The sequence below is a fragment of the Leopardus geoffroyi genome, chromosome B3 (assembly GCF_018350155.1).
Source record: "Leopardus geoffroyi isolate Oge1 chromosome B3, O.geoffroyi_Oge1_pat1.0, whole genome shotgun sequence".
NCBI lineage: Eukaryota > Metazoa > Chordata > Mammalia > Carnivora > Felidae > Leopardus > Leopardus geoffroyi.
Window position 1 is genome coordinate 47369985 of NC_059337.1, and position 18922 is coordinate 47388906.

At 45.2% G+C, this 18922-nt stretch overlaps 1 protein-coding gene and 1 non-coding gene across 6 annotated transcripts in view; both read right to left on the reverse strand.

Moving 5' to 3' along the window:
* The window catches only part of CGNL1 (cingulin like 1), a 160027-nt gene extending 152866 nt beyond the window's left edge, over positions 1-7161 (reverse strand). For 4 of the 5 annotated variants that reach the window (XM_045449615.1, XM_045449617.1, XM_045449614.1 and 1 more), the window contains exon 1: positions 7045-7160. The gene's annotated coding sequence lies outside the window, so the exon portion shown is untranslated. Of the gene's footprint in view, positions 1-7044 lie in introns of all 5 variants that reach the window. The other variant, XM_045449616.1, reaches the window with a different exon arrangement.
* A 9099-nt stretch (positions 7162-16260) lies between these two features.
* Positions 16261-16333, reverse strand: TRNAE-CUC. Its single transcript has one exon. It is a non-coding gene; the product is annotated as a tRNA-Glu (tRNA).
* Between the last annotated feature and the right edge of the window lie 2589 nt (positions 16334-18922).

Here is an 18922-nt window from a genome sequence, read left to right on the forward strand (position 1 = left end):
TCTCAGACAAGGCTGGCAGTAAGTACTCTAGGATGATTTGCTGCAATCATGAGAATTAACTCATCTAGGGCAGGTCTCTGGAGAAATCTGAAGCCCGCCCTGCCCTCTCTCTTCTGTCTACCACCCAGCTGCCTCACCCAAGAAGCTGGACTCACTGCAGGGACCCAGTCCTGTAGTGAGAGGCAGTCATGTCCTGAGCAGGCCAGACACCAGGGAACCAGTGGCTTTAATCCCTCCCCACTCCCCATTTGCCCTCTTCCTCCTCCTCACCCTATACCCTCACCACACCCACCTAACACCCCCCCCCCAAAAAAAAATTCACAGGTGGCCCAGGGCAACATAGACAAGGCTAAGTTGATCTGCCTACATCTGGAACAAAGGAGATAGACCCCCAAACCAGAAAGTTACAAGTAAAAGAAATCTCCAATTTGGTAAAATCCACCCTGCAGTCTCTTTGCAAATTACTCTCTTATCTCTCTCCATTCTTTCTCTATCAGTTCCTCTCCAGCTCCTAAAGCTTCCACTGTAATCACATGCTTAGTAAACTTTCCAGGTTTTTGATATTAGATTAGGGCAAGGAGAGAGGCTAATCGACTTTTCAGCTGTTGCTGTGTAATTCTGAGTAAGTCACTGTTTTTAATAAGGAGGGTAAAAATCTGAGGCAAAAATCTTTTTTAAAAAAAGGGATCAAGGATATATATTGACTCATAGAATATACTAGAACTCTTCACGGTTTTGAGAGCTGGGCCATTTATTTTTCCTTTCAAATGAAGTCCAAAGAGGTCAGCTGTTTAGAGTCTGAAACTCTGAGCTGGAATCCCCAAACTCCCACGGGGTACTTGACTCCAGACCTCACCAGGTCCCTCACCTGGAAAAACAGGACTAAAAACACTGATGTCACAGGGTCCCAGAGAGGCATCCTGGTCAAGGCAGGTCCTCTCCTTTGTATGGACTACACAGATTTGCAAGGAAAAACAGAAGGCCTGTTTCAAACACCATAAAATACAAGGACAGACAGCCAGGGAAAGTCAGAGGTAGAAACAAAGAGAATTATTAAAGCCAAAACTAGAAAATCTTGGCCACCTTGCCTCAATCCTGAGATTAAGGCAAGATAAGCAACAGTGAAAGATTATTAATACTGGGGCTTTGTAGTTCTTTAGGGAAAAAAAAAAAAACCCACTACATATTAACAACCTGAACCACTGTGTACTCTACCTAAGGCGAGCAGAAATGCCTGTGATTGGGTGGCAGGGAATAAGCTCCTCCCTATAAACAGGCTGCCAGCCAGGCTGGCAGAAATCATCCATGCTCATGACGAACACCCTGTGCACTCTAATCCCAAACACGCTAACTCCATGACGACCCTCTACTGCGTCCCCTGCAAATGTTCTCTGGAGCTGATCCTTCTCAGTTGCAATGCTGAGCTAGAATCCAATGCAGTAACGAACCCACACTCACTAACCCTGTTTTAAATGCATCTTTACTAATTATAGCCGCATAGGGCCTTGAAGCCCTTACTACCTGTAATTTTAGGAGCTGGAGATAATTACTACCCAGCAAAGTTTAGTTTTTGTCGAAAGTACCACATAAATAAGAATTGAACATGCACAGATTTTGCTCCAGAATGTTCAACACTAAATTTTGTTTTTAATTTCTTACCCAGCAACCAATTATCTACAGAAACTCAGAAGTTTGCAGAGCTTTAAGAAAGGAGAGCTGTCTCTCTCACCTAGGATTTGGGATCCTTTCAGAGCATTTGTGAACAGCCTAATCTATGCTCTCTATTAAAAAACAAAACAGGGGCGCCTGGGTGGCTCAGTTGGTTGAGCGGCCGACTTCGGCTCAGGTCATGATCTCGCAGTCCGTGAGTTCGAGCCCCACATCAGGCTCTGTGCTGACAGCTCGGAGCCTGGAGCCTGTTTCGGATTCTGTGTCTCCCTCTCTCTGACCCTCCCCCATTCATGCTCTGTCTCTCTCTGTCTCAAAAATAAATAAACGTTAAAAAAAAAAAGAAAAAATTAAAAAAAAAAAAACAAAAAAAACACAAAGGACTCCTGAGTAGCTCAGTGGGTTAAGCGTCTGACTTCAGCTCAGATCATGATCTCCCAATTTGTGAGTTCAAGCTCTGCATCGGGCTCTGTGCTAACAGCTAAGAGCCTGGAGCCCACTTCAGATTCTGTGTCTCCCTTTCCCTCTGCCCCTCCCGTACTCACACTCTGTCTCGCTCTCTCCTGCAAAAATAAACATTAAAAAAAATTAATAAAAAATAAAAAGCAAAACAAACAAAAACCCCATACAATGCCATAAAATTTCCCTTGGGATGACAAGCCCACAGGGCTCTTCAGTCTAACATTACACGTCATCTAGTAAAGGAAAATGACAAAGCAATCCAGACCTGAGAAGACTGAATGTTAGAAAAATGGGGCACTGAAAACACAATTTCTCAATCAGCTCTGCTTAAGAGGTACCCATAGCAGCCTCTGTTTTCTCTCTGTAAAGTGAGGCCACTGCCACCTGCCTCTCAGGCAGGAACAGACTCAGAGCTGCGGCAGACAAGTGTTGAGCACACTACCTGGCACTTGGAAAGCGGTCCAGAAACAAACAGTCACTCCTCTTACAACACTGGCATTATTAGCCCAATGGGTCAGCTCTTTGGAAACCACCTTCCTGAGGGACCACAGTGTGAAGTCCAGTTTTCAGTCTGTCCAAGGAAACATGAGCTGAAGTGACAGAATGATGAAGAATGAATGTCGCCTGCTGGCTAGAGCTGCAGATAGGAACCAAACCTCTGGGTCTACAAGTCCAACAGCTGCCTCTTAAACTTGGCACCATGGGGCTCCCGTCCCAGTGCCACGGGAGAGGCAGCCACTCCTGTTATATTCACAGTTACCACCCAGCCACATTCTCTACCCGCTTCCCAGCCGCAGGTACTACCCTCACACTGCTTGGTTAAGCACCCCCCTTTAAGCAAATGCATCTGGCAGAATCCGGCCTCCTCCTTCCTCACTCCCCACTACTTTCTCAGCATGACCTTCCCTCCCTGTCGGAAAAGTATCTGAAGCCAGTCATTTAAAACTTGATATAGAACCTAATAAATTCTAATTTAAACCCAAGCAAAGCTGTGACAAAGAACCCAGAAGGCATTTATCCAGGTGAGGCTAGCCAGGGGCTACCTGGCCACCACCCCCCCCCCGCCCCCGCCCCAGTTCCTTGCGCTCCCTGTGATCGTAAGACCTCCCAACTTACCGCAGCCCCCAGTTTTCACCTCCACCAGATGTAAGCTCCATCAAGTCAGGGGCCGTACCCTGTTCACCAAGAACTCAATGAGGAATGCAGAGCTTTGCCAGTAAGAGGGGCTGTATAAGTATTTGTTAAATGAGTGAACAAAGAAATGAAATGACATTGTGTCATTTCAAAACCTGGTGTGAATTTAAGATGAAGCATCGTCTCCCCCAGGGATACTGGTTGGGGGCCTGACAGGCAACACTGCCTGACAGAGGAAGGTAAAGGCAGGTTGGAACCGGGGTGTTTGATTACAAACTTCAATAAGCTTCCCCTACGCCAAAGGCCATCAACCGTGGTGATATTCCCATCACATCCTTTTTTTCCCCCCCATTTCCATTTTCAAAGTCGTCATGCCATAACTTGTTTCTTGATAACAGGAATGTCATGTGACAGAATAAAATAAGCACTTGGTCATTCAGGGAAAATTACCCAATTTTCAATTCCCTTGAACTTTGGTTTTCTCTGCTGATGCCAACCTCTTAGCCACTGCACTGCCCTTTAGTGCCAGGATCAGAGGGGAAAAGAAAGGAGAAGCTCAAAATCAGCTGGTTTTTTAATTTTTTTAACGTTTTATTTATTTTTGAGACAGAGAGAGACAGAGCATGAACAGGGGCAGAGAGAGGGAGACACCGAATCTGAAGCAGGCTCCAGGCTCCCAGCGGTCAGCACAGAGCCTGACGTGGGGTATGAACCCACGAACCGCGAGATCATGACCTGAGTTGAAGTCGGACGCTTAACCGACTGAGCCACCCAGGTGCCCCACAAAATCAGCTGTTTTTTTTTAAAGGTCGACGGCACCTCTTACATAAACAGGTTTCAGGGAGAAAGGGAGTGAAGAAAGCATTACATTTCTTTAACCACCCCCACTTCCCAACACTACAAGCAGGTTATCTGTCCCTAAAGACAGAAAAAAAGGGGAAACCAATAGGGCAGTCTACTCTTAACACAAATCAAGGATCACACTGCTGAGGGCCTTATACCCTTTCCCTAAACGAAGAAGCCCCTCATTATTAGCTTTCTTGTTTTTTTTCACTCCCAATCACTTTAGAATATCGGAGCTTAGAGGGGCGCCTGGGTAGTTCAGTTGGTTAAGCGACCAACTCGGCTCAAGTCTCATGGTTCATGAGTTCCAGCCCAGCGTTGGGCTCTATGCTGACAGCTCAGAGCCTGGAGCCTGCTTCAGATTCTGTTTCCGTCTCTCTCTTTGTCCCCTGCTCATACTGTCTCTCTCTCTCAAAAATAAAAAAAAAAATTAAAAAAATAAAAAAATAAAAAAAATCGGAGCTTAGCTGTTATCCCAAAGTAAGAAATGTTTCAATAAATCTGTTTAGATCCACAGTTACAAGCACTTTTCCTTTCTTTTTTTTTTTTTTAATTTGGCCAGAATGTACTATTATATTCACAGTGTAAGTATTGCTATTCAAGTGCAACTTTTCAGACACCAAGAGTTCAACTAGCATCCTCAAATAAACATTTTCCCCCAAAATGGTGACAAGATTAGAAAGGTTACAATCCATACAATACCAAAATAAGCTAGCCTTCATTTTGTTGGCCTGGTCCAAGAACAAGAAAAAAAAAATCAACGGTAGGAAAACATTTTCCATATGGTCTTGTTCCCCAAAGGTTGAGGATTCAGGTCAGGGGCCACCCTGTGAGACCATGCACTCCACATAACCTCCATTCTCAAGCCAAGACAATTAAGACCGCTCCCACAGCGGCCCCATTTCCAGCAATTGAACACCGGCATAGGAACAGGGTATGGTAGTGGAAGGTGGGAAAAAGAAAACCCAACTTGCAAAACTATACAACTTTCTATTTTTTAAATTCAGTGTTCTTTTCGGCTTTTGTTAGGGGCTAGAAATGAATGCAAATGCGTCTCCATCTCTAGAGAGCATTCTCTTAAAAGTCACATCACTGATAAGAAAAACTCAAGGGGGCCAGTCAGGACCTCAGAAAAAATAAAATCCCCTGGTTTGTGGCCAGATAGCAACATCCAGGTAGGAATCTAATACAGACATCATACTTGAATGATGACAGGAGACTGTCAAAATAACATGGACACTGTAAACACACTTTTTAAATAAAATATATATAATCACATTTAGTATGTATATATATGTATTAGTATATATATATACATATATATATATATATTAGTATATATATATACATATATATATATATATACCCATGTTCAATTTTTCCTTAGTCATATTCCCCTATCATTTTTAAGATCATCCAAAAGTGGCTAAGGACTCACCCCAGATGTGCATTGCTATGGTTAAGGCACCAACCCCGTAACTCAGATATTCTATCAGCAAGAAATATACACTGTGTTATATCTGCTGGGCTTAATCACACAATAGGAAAAAGCTTAACTCACAAATGCACACACATTAACTTGACAAAATCAACCACAAAAGTTTAAGGATCTTGTTAGCTTGCTTTCCTGAAAGACAAATCCTCACACGAAAGCAAAATCATTACACCTGTAGCAGAGGGGCTCCAAAAGTTAATGGATTCCTGAAGTATTTTTCCTGTTTTTAATCTGAAATCCTTTCCAAATAGGACAAGTCACACTATCACTTTGTTTTTGCTGAATAGGACAACACTGTATTATAACCTTGATCCTGCAAGGACTTTGTGGCTTTAATTCCTACACTCCCACCTCCTTGGCAGAAAGTGCCCAGGCAATATTTACTGTAAACAGGCAGAAACAAAGCATACTCCAGAAAAAGTCACCCTCTGAAGTCCAAGGTTGGAAAGCACCAAAAAACAGGCTCTCCAGGTAGAGGTGGCCTACAGAAGGCAGAATCGAGCGTTCCTGAGAGGAGTTCTGTTAGTACCGATCATTCCTTAGTAGTTCAACAAGAGGCAAGCCTTAAGTGTGGCCGTACATTGCAATCACCTGGCTTTTTAATTCCATCATCCAGGCTGCCCTCAGACCCGACCCACTGAATCAGGATCTCTAGAGGTGGGACACAGGCATCAGTATTTAAAAAAAAAAAAAAAAAAAAAAAAAAAACCTCTCTAGACGTGCAGCCAAGTTTGGGAACCAATGCCCCAAAAGAATTCCCAACGTGTTTCGAACAGAGTATTGTGAACAGCGCTGGAAGGGCAGTGCTTCCGTGGGTATAATAAGTATACAAAGTTTTTAAAAATCCTGTGTAACTCCAACCTGATAGCCAAGCACCTGTCTAGGGGCCAAACAGTGATGCAACTTGGAAAAGTCCCTTGGAAAGCGAGGCTCTGCGCTCTAAGAGAGGCGGGGGCTTTGAGGGAAGACCTGTCGGGACGGGGAGGGCCAGCCACGGCCGCAGCCCTTTCTTCGCAAGGGCCGGTCTGAACGAGCACGCCGAGAAATTAAGTCAAACAGGGTGGGACTGGGGCTGAAGGGCTCCGTGTGGCGCCCTGGCTCACTCGCAGCTGTCACAGGAACCCGGGGGTCGAGGCAGGGTGCGAAGGCTGCCGATCCCTCTTCCTCTGCGGGGAGGCCCCGAGGCCCTGCCCCAGCCCCGACGCCGCTCCCCTCAGGAGTCCCCACCATATGTTCCGCACGGCGGCCGGCCGCGCGGCGGGCTGGAGCCGCGAGCGCACCTTCCAGCCCCGGCCCCCGCGCGCCTGGCGGCGGGCGCTGCACGGGCCCCGGCCCGCAGGGCGGACGCGCCCCCGAGCACCTGGCGGAGCCCCAGCCGCTCCGGCCCCGCCGCCTCGGAGACGCCTCTGCCCCGGACCCGCGCCCGCTCCCGCCTCACTCACCGCCGCCCGGGTCCCGCTCGCGCCGCAGCCAGCAGAGCCCGGCCCAAGTGCAGGAGCCGCGGCGCCGCCAGGAGGCCGGGCGAGCCCGCCCCGCCCTCCGGGGAGGAGGGGCAGGGGGCCGCGCGGGGGCGAGATCCGCCCGGGCGGCCGCGGGCGGGCTCGCCCCTCGCTGCCCGCCCCGCCTCGGCCCCTCGCGCCGCCCACCGCCCTTCTGCACCCTCATCCAGCTGGCCGCACGAGCCGTCCCGCGCCGGCACCTCGTCCCGCCGCACCTCACGCCTCACACCCCTCTCCTGCGACGCTTTGTCCTCACCTTGCCCGGGATCGGAATGTCCTCCCACCTCCCCTCCACCCCTGCCGGGTGTCTTTCTCTCCGAGCCTCCAGCTTCCCAAATTCCGGGTTTCGCAGCCCCCCACCCCGGCCTGTCTCTAACTCGGGGGCCTGGAGCCCAGTTTTCGCTTTGCCCTTCCCTGCAGCACTTCGACCCCAACTGAGCAGAAACTTTAAAGTGTAACCTTTCTTCCATCACAATCAACTCAACAAACATTAATTGAGCACCTAGTATGTCTAGACACTGGTGGAGGGGGATCAGATAGGTGCCGCTTACAAACTAACAATAATAAAAGTCTGTCCCTGCCAGCGAGGCAGGGGGGTGAGGTACCCAGGTCACACAGCTGATGGTAGTAAGACTGGGATTGGAAACTAGATTTCTAGCATCGAGTTTTGGCCCATTCGGGGGAAACGTCAGGATGCCCCTGACCAGCTGTGAGAGCTTGAGACCAAATGTGAAATGAAGAGCGGGATATACCTAGCCCGCCAGGTTGGGAAGGTTGCCTGAGAAAACATGGAAATGTCACACAACTGGTACTTAATAAGTGAACAGTTGCTGACATACCGAATGAAATAGACACTCGAAAACTCAATAATTTCAAGTAACAATATAAAAGCCATTAAATAGTAATACTGAATGGAAAAAATGTATTTGCCAACTATGTACCTGATAAGGGATTCATATCCAAACTATATAAAGAACTCCTACAATGCAATAACAAAAAAAAAAAAAAACAAAAAAGCTGATTTAAAAATGAGCAGAGGATCTGCTCTGATTTTTTCAAAGAAGACTTACAGATGGCCAACAGATACACGAAAAGATGCTCAACATCAGTATGCAAACGGCATCAGAGAAATGCAAATCAAAACCACGATGAGATATCACCTCATACCTGTCAGAACAGCTACTCTCAAAAAGACAAGAAACAAAGTGTTGGTGCAGATGTAGTGAAAAGAGAACGCTTGTGCAGTTGGGAATGTAAAGTGGTACAACCATTATAAAAAAACAATATGGCAGTTCTACAAAAATTTATGAAAAGAATTACCATATGATCCAACAATTCCACTTTTGGGTATTTATCTGAAGAAAATGAAAAACACTAACTCAAAAGATATATGCACCCCTGTTTATTGTAGCATTATTTATAATAGCCAAGATATGGAAGCAACCTAAGTGTCCATCAATGGATGAATAGATCGAGACAATGTGACATATATATATAACATATACAAATGTATATATGAATAAATTATATATATATATGAATTTTATTTCAGCCATAAAAAAAAAAAAAAGGAGGAAACCTTGCCATTTGCAATGACGTGCACGGTGCTTGAGGGCATTATGCTAAGTGAAATAAGTCCGAGAAAGACACTACCATATGATCTCACTTATGTGTGGAATCTAAAAAAAAAAACAAAAGGAGCTCATGGACACAGAGAACAGATTGATGGTTGCCAGAGATGGGGGGTGGGGGGCAGTAAAATGATTGAAAGGAATCAAAAGGTGCAAGCATCTAGTTATTATATAAGTCATGCGGATGTAAGGTACAGCATGGTGACTATAGTTAATACTGTACTGCATATTTGAGAGTTGCCAAAAGACTAAATCTTAAAAGTTCTCACCACACACACAAAAGTCTTTAAAGCTGGATGTTAACTAGACATATTGTGGTGATCATCTCACAATACAAATATCGAATCATCATGTTGTACACATATTAGAAAGGGGAACGGGGCCAGACAGATGCCTTTGAAAAGGCATCAAATACCAAAGTAAGGGGGCTCAAGTTAAGCAAACAGTGTTTGGACACTGCAAAATGGTTAGAAGAGAACTTGCACCCTATGGAGGGAAGGCATTTAAATGGTCCTGGAGACCCCGAATGGCAGAAACCTGCAGCCTGGGAGGAACCAGCAAAACAATGAGGAGGGTTTGCAGCAGGACAGGACTGGGAAGAAAGACACTCCCCAAGAAGAACCCAAAGGACTTGGGAACCAGGTACGTGCAGTGAGGGACTGGAAAAGGCAAAGACAAAACTCCAACAAACGGAGATTTCCATGCCTGTGGCTTGGAGCACTAGAAATAAGAATGGTTTTCTATGAGAGCTGTTAAAGGTTCCTTGGCTGTGGGGTAATGATGGCGCTTTTCAACAGAAATATGCCTGCAGGCAGCAGGGGGTGGGGATGGGAAGGCCAGAGGTGAGCAGCGTCCAGGTGGAGGGTGAAGCGGAGTAAGGGCCAGACCAGGTGCAGGGAGAGAAGAGTGAAGTGCCCTCACTTAGGGCAGAGGAGGCTGAGGGTACCAGCTAAGGCAGTGAGAGCTGTCAGGAAGACCCAGGGAAGTCTTGGATGGTTACCGATGGGTGAGTGGTTCATGAATGAAAGGGTGGTGGTGCGCAACCTCACTAATCTTACTTCTTCCCTAGATCCTTACACAAGGAACTATAGAAAGCATGTGTTCAGTAAATATTTGTTAAGAGTCTAAAAAGCATTAATCAGCAATTGCACCCCCCCCCCCACTTCGAGGCAAATATTTTCCTGATAAGGAAAATAAGGGGAGCCTTTGGGGGCAAGGAGAGAGGCAGGGTAGAGATTAGTTTATCAGAGAATTTGCTTTTGATGCGCTGTTATCAGGGTGCGTGCTCAAGCTTCTTCAGCCTCAACCAAAAGCAAACATTTCTCTCCAGACAAAGCTTCAGAAATTTTGAAAAGCATCCTTCCTTTATTTTTATTCAATGTAAGTCTCTCTCCCTTGACTGTTGCTATTGAGCCTATAGAAAGAGATGTTTTTGGTTTTTGGTTGGTGGTGGTGGTGGGTTTTTTTAGGATTTTGTTTAGGTTTTTTGTTTTTGTTTTTGTTGTTGTTTTTGTCAATTGCAGCAACTTGCCAGAAGAGAAATTTTCAGGAGGAAGAGTAAAGACACATCACCTCTTTTCTCCACCAAATTTTGTGTACAAGGAAAACGTGATGCAGAAATATTCAGAGAAATGCTGTGGTATGAACAACATAATAGTAGTGATGTGCAACACAGGAAGGGCCATGGGAGGGAAGCTCCCTGTGGAACGCTTCCTGTGGCTCTCACTTGGAGGATATAGTGAGTGTGAGTAATAAAGGGAGCACAAAAGGGCATTGGTAGAAGGTGACATTAGACACAAGACAGGGAACAGGAGGAAATGAATAAAGCAGAAAAGAGTGAAGTGGTTTATTTGGTTGAGGTGGAGAAACCCTGCTTGGGAAGAAAGCGAGGTTGGAAAGGAGAGGAGGAGAGAGACTTCCTGCTGGAGCCTTTGGAAGAGACTGCCATAGTTTGGGTGGCCCTGGAAATGGAGCCTGAGACTGGACATAGGTCAAGTGGTTATTCCAGAGGGGATCCCTAGAAGCAGAGCGAGGGAGAAAGAAGAGTGAGACAGGGAAGGAGGAAGCCCCCATTGGGGTGTGTTGTTGAGCCTGGCACCATGTGCAATGGTACCTCTTAGGAAGCAGCTCGATGTCTCCCCCACCCCCCACCCCCAGAACTGACAACTTGAAGGTCAGAGGGGATGGGAGGAGCTGGAGTATTTTCCCAGAGGTCTGTCAAGGGCTGTCCCTAGGGGGCTACACTCCCCACCCCAGCTCCCTGGGGCAAAAGCGTTCCGTCAAGGTGGGCAGCTATCAGCACTTAGTGACCCTGAGTCTGTGTAGAATTATCCCAGCAGCTACAGTTCTCACAGTGCGCATGGCTCCTCAGGACCTGCCTCCTACAACTATGGCAGCTTCTCTTGGTACTATCCCCCACTTCATCACCCCCAAGCTGTCTCATAGTGGAGAGACTCCCCCTTGAACCCTAAAGGTCAGACTTCTAGCGAATTCCACTGGCCTGACACCACAGTGACTTCTCTGCCATCCAGTGAGACCTATTGTGCCCTCTCCAGCAAGGCCTGGCTCTGAGCCAGAGCAGAGGAGAGGCTGTTGCTTGGGTGCCCTATCTCATTGCTAGACCATCCACCCTTCCCACATGAGGTTAAGAATGTCTGCCTCAAACTATTCACTTTTCAAAGTATTCATTCTTGCAGGTGCAAGAGGAAGGTACTTAATACACCAAACAAGTTTCTGTTTGAAGTTCTAGAGTCCCTTGGGCAGGCAAACTTGCTAGGTCCTCCTTCAGCCCACAGAAAAAAAAAAATGTAACCCCTTGGCAAGGTGTGGAAAGCCCCACATGCACTGGCCCACATTGCCAGAGAACTCAACAAGAGGATCGTGCCCGTGCCCACCCCACCCCGACACCGTGGGCCTGCTCTCACAAGGTTCCTTGACCTGGAGTGCCCTTCCCTCTGGCTCTTTATCTTTAAAGGTTTAGCTCAAGCCCTTCCTCTTCTGTTCTCCCCTTGCCTTGCAGAGTTTTATCACAGCACCTATTTAATTATAATTCACTCCACCACCCCCCCCCCCCCATACATGGAGAGCTCCTTAACTGTACGGAGAGGGCCAGATCCCTCATTGAGTCTCCAGCCACTAGCACACAACAGGTGTTCAGTAACTGATTGATGAATGAATTAATAAACACATGCTTGTCACTACACCCAGCCATAACCATCAGGAAATGCCACTGAAAACAGGTTCTGAGTACATCAATTTGTGGCCAGACCAGGGAATAGCCAAGCCCATCTGAATTCTAACAAAACTTGCCCCGTGGCCTTGGACTAGTAACTTAATATCTCTGTGGCCTGTATCCCAAGGTCTCTAAAGGGAGGTGATATTCATGCACCCCATGGGGAAGAGGTGGAGTCTAATTACTATTTAAAGATCCTAATTAGCCTTCAGAAAAACAAATGTGTCTGTGTATAGTGTGGAGGAAGGTAATGAAGCTAGTGTGCCATTAATACGTTCTTATTCTGTGGGAGACAGGAGGATTAAGAAAGTCACTTTATTTTTTTTTTAATTTTTTAATGTTTTATTTATTTGAGAGAGAGAGAGACAGAGATTGGGCAGAGGAGGGGCAGACAGAGAGGGAGACACAACACAAAATCCAACGCAGGCTCCACGCTCTGAGCTGTCAGCACAGAGCCCAACGTGGGGCTCGAACTCGTGAACCATGAGATCATAACCTGAGCTGAAGTCGGACGCTTAACCAATTGAGCCACCCAGATGCCCCTAAAGTCACTTGATTTTTTATTCGCTTTAAAGGTAGGACATCCCTATCAGGTGAAAATGTCAAAAGAGGAGGAGGAAAAAAAAATGAAACATGTGTAAGTTGATTCCATGCTGCCCTTCAGGACTTGCTCTAAGAGGACCACGAATTTTTCCCACAGGTGCTTCAATGTGCACAACAAAAATTTTTTTTAAAAAATCCAGAAGGAATAAATAGCAAGATTAGAGGGATCCAGCAGAGTCCAAAGTATTTTATGTACGTTTTGTAGATCTGTTGGGCCCAAGTAGGCTGGAATTTCTAGAAGCTTGTCATTCCTGCTTAGAAGCTGAAGAACAAGAGTGGGAGTGACAGAGCTCAGCAGATCAGATGAGGGAGGGATTATTAAGGAGCAGGAAAGGTTCACAATCCCTGTCTCCTCGGTTATTCCAACTCCGCTGATACTAATTCGGTGAAGATGCATTGTTAAATATTATCCCCAAAGTGTCCCTGGCTATGTCGAAACAACTCTAGGATATAAAAGTTTGCCTTTCCACCACACTTTAGCCAAAGTCTTTTTTAATGTTTACTTATTTTGAGGGAGAAAGAGAGAGAGAGAAAGAGAGAGAGAGAGAGAGAGAGAGAGAGAATGAGTGGGGGAGGGCAGAGAGAGAGAGAGAGAGATAATCCCAAGCAGGCTCCATGTTGTCAGCACAGAGCCCAACACAGGGTTTGATCTCACAACCGAGAGATCATGACCTGAGCCAATATCATATCAAGAGTCACCTTAACTGACTTAACTGACTGAACACCCAGGCTCAGCCCCTCCCAATTTTTTTTTTTTTTTTTAATTTTGACTCTGTGGGCCATATTTTCTCTGTAGCAAACTAATTAATCATTTGCAGGGTGTTGAATTACTTGATCATAGATCATCTAAGCCACCTTGAGGGTCACATTCTCAGAGCAACTGGGCAAAGATGACACCTGAGACAGCAGATCAGATGTTTTTAAATGTTGTGTTTTTGTTCATTTAGGATTGCCAAAGCTCTCAATCAAGGGAGTTCTCCTTCCAGAATGCATGTGTCCGGATATGTCTAAAGAAAAAATAACATAATGAAAACTAGAATTTAGGTTATCTTAAGTAGATACAATTTCTTTTTCTAGAACGTAGGTGTAAGGAATTACCATAGGGCTTGTGAGTGGTCCACAGACCGGCAATGCCCTCTGCATACAGTCCTGAGGTCAAGGAGACTGTGGCCGCAGCAGGAACTTGGATTCTGCAGCAGCCTGAGGAACTGTAAGTGTAACATTTAAATGTCCGAACAACCTGGTGAGGTAGATGCTCTTATCCTCATTTTCCAGATGAGGCAGTTGGGGCTCAGAAAAGCTACACAACTTGCCCAAGACCAAGTCCTTAATAAACAGGTGGAGGAGCGTGTCCACGACTCCGGGTCTGTCAGAACCAGAGCTTTGCTGGAGAAGCACAGGACAGTCAAACTGGAAGGCATCTAAGGAAGCATCCCACCCCTTCCTTCCCTCATTTCAGAGCAGAGTTGGCTTTCGCATCTCCAGCTCCCTGCAGGAAGCCTAAAGGACCTCAGCGCCTGGGCAACCACAGGGAGTTTCCAGATGGGTGATTTGGGGCAGTTTCCCCACTGTGTGCTTTAGTCTCATACCCAGGCCTCACAGGGGACCACGTCCTCTGAGCCCGGCCCGTGCCAGTGGAACCCAGCATGAAGTTATCTCTACATGCCTGCTACCTCGGTCCTTCCCAGCCCCGAGTCCCTTCCATGAAATATAAGGACATGGACATTGATATCCATAGGCCTTTCCCTCACCATGAGATTTCCAGAATTTGTGCCAACACAATGAAGATGACTTTTAAGTTTTGCATGTGGGCTTGGAAAGAAGGGAAAGGGGCAGCAGAGGTTGCTATAACTCAGCCTTAGGAAGCTCTGCCCACAGGAGAGGCCAGGCAAGAGCTGAGCTGGGCATCAGGGGCCAGCACAGCCAGCTTAGAGAGCCCCTACACCGGTGGGGACAAGAGTCACCTCGGGCCTCTCACTTAGGGCCAAAGCTTCTTTTTCTCCAAGGCCTCCAATCCACTCCGTCTCTAAATCTACAGGGACCTGGTCAGTGGCTCCAAATTGAACATGGCATTGGATGTTGAATAAAAGACTAGACACTCAAAAATGCCTCTTAGGGTATCATTGGCAAAGCAGCAACATTGACATCTGGCTCACTGAAATGGGGTAGAGACCACCGTGAACCATCCATAGAGGACAGGTCATGAGAAAGGAAATTTAGATATCACTACTGCCAATGCAAGATCTAAACATTACTGATGTATTTTAATGTGAACAGAATAATTATATTTAGGGATATTCAAAGATGTATCCTGACACACTGGTTCCTTTACTATAGTACTATGTGGTCTCCTGTGTTCCCTGGACACTTTGGTATTGTGGGTTCCTTCTTCCAAAAAAATATTAAAAATTATGTTTTACAAATGCATTGGTATAAAGTAAAGTATGTTAATATCACATAGTGAAACATGTTCTTTCATCTAAATGTTTTTTTTTTTTTTCCTTCTAATTTTAAAAGAAATTAAACATTTCTGTGGATTTCTGAAAGCATTGTGGGCCTGGGCAGGTTCATTCATTGTCTAATGAATGAGTCTGCCTGTTTATACGTAGAGGGTCCCTGCCCTACACTGACTACATGGAGAACTTTAAAAATTAGCTTTTTTTGGGGGCGCCTGGGTGGCGCAGTCGGTTAAGCGTCCGACTTCAGCCAGGTCACGATCTCGCGGTCCGTGAGTTCGAGCCCCGCGTCAGGCTCTGGGCCGATGGCTCGGAGCCTGGAGCCTGTTTCCGATTCTTTGTCTCCCTCTCTCTCTGCCCCTCCCCCGTTCATGCTCTGTCTCTCTCTGTCCCAAAAATAAATAAACGTTGAAAAAAAAAAATTAAAAAAAAAAAATTAGCTTTTTTTGGAACTTCATGCCAGCCCAATTAAATCAGTCTCTAGAGGTGGGCCGAGGCACCCTGTTTTTGGCATTTTTAAAAGTTCTAATAGGGTCACCTGGGTGGCTTAGTCGGTTAAACATCTGACTTCGCCTCGGGTCATGATCTCCTGGCTCATATGTTCGAGCCCCACATCCGGCTCTGTGCTGACAGCTCAGAGCCTGGAGCCTGCTTCAGATTCAGTGTCTCCCTCTCCCTCTACCCCTCCCCTGCTCATGTTCTGTATGTGTGTGTCTCTCTCTCTCTCAAAAATAAACATTAAAAACATTTTTTTTAGGTTCTAATAATATTTTCCTTGTAAGGACCTTAAGTTTCTCACTAGCAAATTCTTTTCTTTTTTTTTTTTCTAAAAAAAATTTTTAAGAGACTGTCCTTTGAGGCTGGAGAGGGACCACTATTCTGCAGATCAATTTTCCCAGTAGAGAAACTGACTATATTTTATTTCTATCAGACAAAATCTACTTCTTTTCCTTTTTCTTTTTTTTTTATTTTTTTTTATTTTTATTTATTTATTTTTTTTAATTTTTTTTTAACGTTTATTTATTTTTGGGACAGAGAGAGACAGAGCATGAACGGGGGAGGGGCAGAGAGAGAGGGAGACAAAGAATCGGAAACAGGTTCCAGGCTCCGAGCCATCAGCCCAGAGCCTGACGCGGGGCTCGAACTCACGGACCGCGAGATCGTGACCTGGCTGAAGTTGGACGCTTAACCGACTGAGCCACCCAGGCGCCCCTCTTTTTTTTTAAAGTAAGCTCTAGGCCCAACATGGGGCTTGAACTCATGACCCAGAGATCGAGAGTCACCTGCTCTACCAACTGAGCCAGCCAGGTACCCCAACAAAATTTCATCACAGTGGGACAATGTGTTTGAAATATTAATGAAAATAAGCCCTTTCCTGTCTGTTCTCTGTAGCTGTACCTCCCCTTTTCAAGCCCCTGTTGTTTGGCTATTGCCTTGAGGGTGAGATGTGACAGGGTGGGAGGCAGACAAGAAAGGAATTCAGAGTGGTAGTTTTCAAATGCCTTTGGACTTGGGGGTCTTTAGGCTCAGACTAAAAGTTTGGGAAATACAGGGCTTAACTGTGGGATTTGCTCTGGAGGAATAGAAAATATTATTCTAGACTAGAGGAGAGGAGGCTAACTGGGGGGTGGGGGAGCAGATGTGAAGAAACCATTCAAACAAGAATGAAAAAAAAAAAAATAGACGTAAGGGCCACTTCAAGGGACTTGAAGAGCACTGTGGGAGCTGCCATGCTGGCCCACAGACTATGCCAGCTCTCCCTTCCTGGGCAAGGCTTCCCTTCCTCCACAGTCAGCCCTTTGCCTGGTGACCACTCAAGAGGGGGATGGCTACTCATGCCAGATATTTCACATACTCCCCTTCTCCTGATCCTGGATGCTTCTTTCCAAACTTGGAATATTCTCGAACACTCTTAAGCCCCAAGGAGGTAGAACTCTAGATACCATTCTCTAATAAGATGGCCTGGTATATTTTCAAAGGATTACAAAGTTTTTAGAAAATATAGAATAAGTGATGGGGCACCTGGGTGGCTCAGTGTGATAAGCGTTTGCCTTTGACTTAGGCTGTGATCTCACAGTTTGTAAGTTTGAGCCCCACATTGGACTTTCTACTGTGATCCCGGAGCCTGCTTTGGATCCTCTGTCCCCTCTCCCTCTGCCCCTCCTCTGTTGCCTCTCTCTCTTTCTCTCAAAAATAAATACACATTAAATTTTTTAAAAAATAATATAAAATCTTCAAAAAATATATAGAAGTGAAATATAACTATCACAAACATAGTTCAAGTCCTGCTTCACTGCCTTAAAACTCACACTTATATATATACCAGATAAAGATCTATCCAGTCAGCAGTAAAATTCAGACCTCTCAGAATTATAACTTCCTTAATGGATACAACAAAGGTTGAAAACATTATAGGAAGGAAAATGACTTACATTTGATACTATGTAGACAGCTAAGAAGTATAATACTAAGGGACTTAAAAAAAAACAACAGTATAATATAACAAACTGAATTGGGCCAGAACATTCTCTGATAAGGGAGCTCTTAGGATCACACACACCATCTATCTTAATTATATACCTGTCCAAAAGATAGAACACAAGAGGAAGAATGAAGTTTTAACGAGCTTGGAGGGCTATAAAACGGTTACCTTGTTATAAACTTTGGTTGTTATGTGCCAGCAGGGACAAAGTATTTGTTTTCTATTTTAAATTTTGTTTTCATAAAGCAAGGAATTTGCAAGGACTTGCAAGGAATGATAAAATGGGAAAAGATTTTTCAAAGGGGGATACTTTACTGCTTCTGAAATGTAGCAGCTGCGAGTGTCCATATTGCTCAGTCTATATTTCTTTCTTTAGTTGTTCTGCTTGAATGAGAGGTACTTAATAAACTCGATAGTTTTCAGAACATTGTGTTTTGGTGAAAATTTTCTGGAGAATGGATGGTTATGGCTGCACAGCAGCGTGATGTACTCGATGCCATTGAAAATGGTGTATATGGGGATTTTTATGTTTATAGATTTCACCACAATTTTAATAATAATAATAGTAACAATAATAATAGGCCCCTAAGTCCAGATTGTAGGGGGAAAAACACAAAACCATTTTGTTTGTGGTTTTGATTATGTGTGTGTGTGTGTGTGTACTTATATATGACAAAAGGAAAAGAAAAGATGATTTACATTTATTTAAAAAGAATTTTCTGGCTGATGAAAATGTCAAATATGAGCATCAGTGCATGTTTAGGATGTTGTAGACTAGTAAAAGTCACTAAGAAAGAGGGGAAATTTGAGTCCGGGTTTTACTTTATTTTTTTTAATTTTTAAAAAAATGTTTATTTTCCTTTGAGAGAGACAGAGGCAGAGGTGCTATTGGGGGAGGGGCAGAGAGAGAAGGAGACACAGAATCAGAAGCAGGCTCCAGGTTCTGAGCCAACTTCAGCTCAGATCTCACCATCTGTGGGTTTGAGCTCCACACTGGGTTTTGTGTTGACAGCTCAGAGCCTGGAGCCTGCTTCAGATTCTGTGTCTCTCTGTCTCTCTCTGTGCCCCTCTCCTGTTCATACTCTGTCTCTCTCTAAAATAAATAAACATTTAAAAAATATTTAAAAAAAGAAAAATCCTCAACGAAGTATTAGCAAATCAATATAGCATTGGATTAAAAGAATTATACATCACAGGGACGCCTGGGTGGCTCAGTCAATGAAGTATCTGACTTCGGCTCAGGTCATGATCTTGCTGTTTCCAAGGTCTAGCCCCACATCAGGCTCTGTGCTGACAGCTCAGAGCCTGAAGCCTGTTCCGAATTCTGTGTCTCCCTCTCTCTCTGCCCCTCCCCTACTCACGCTCTGTCTCTCCCTCTAAAAAATAAACATTAAAAAAAATTATACATCACATCTAA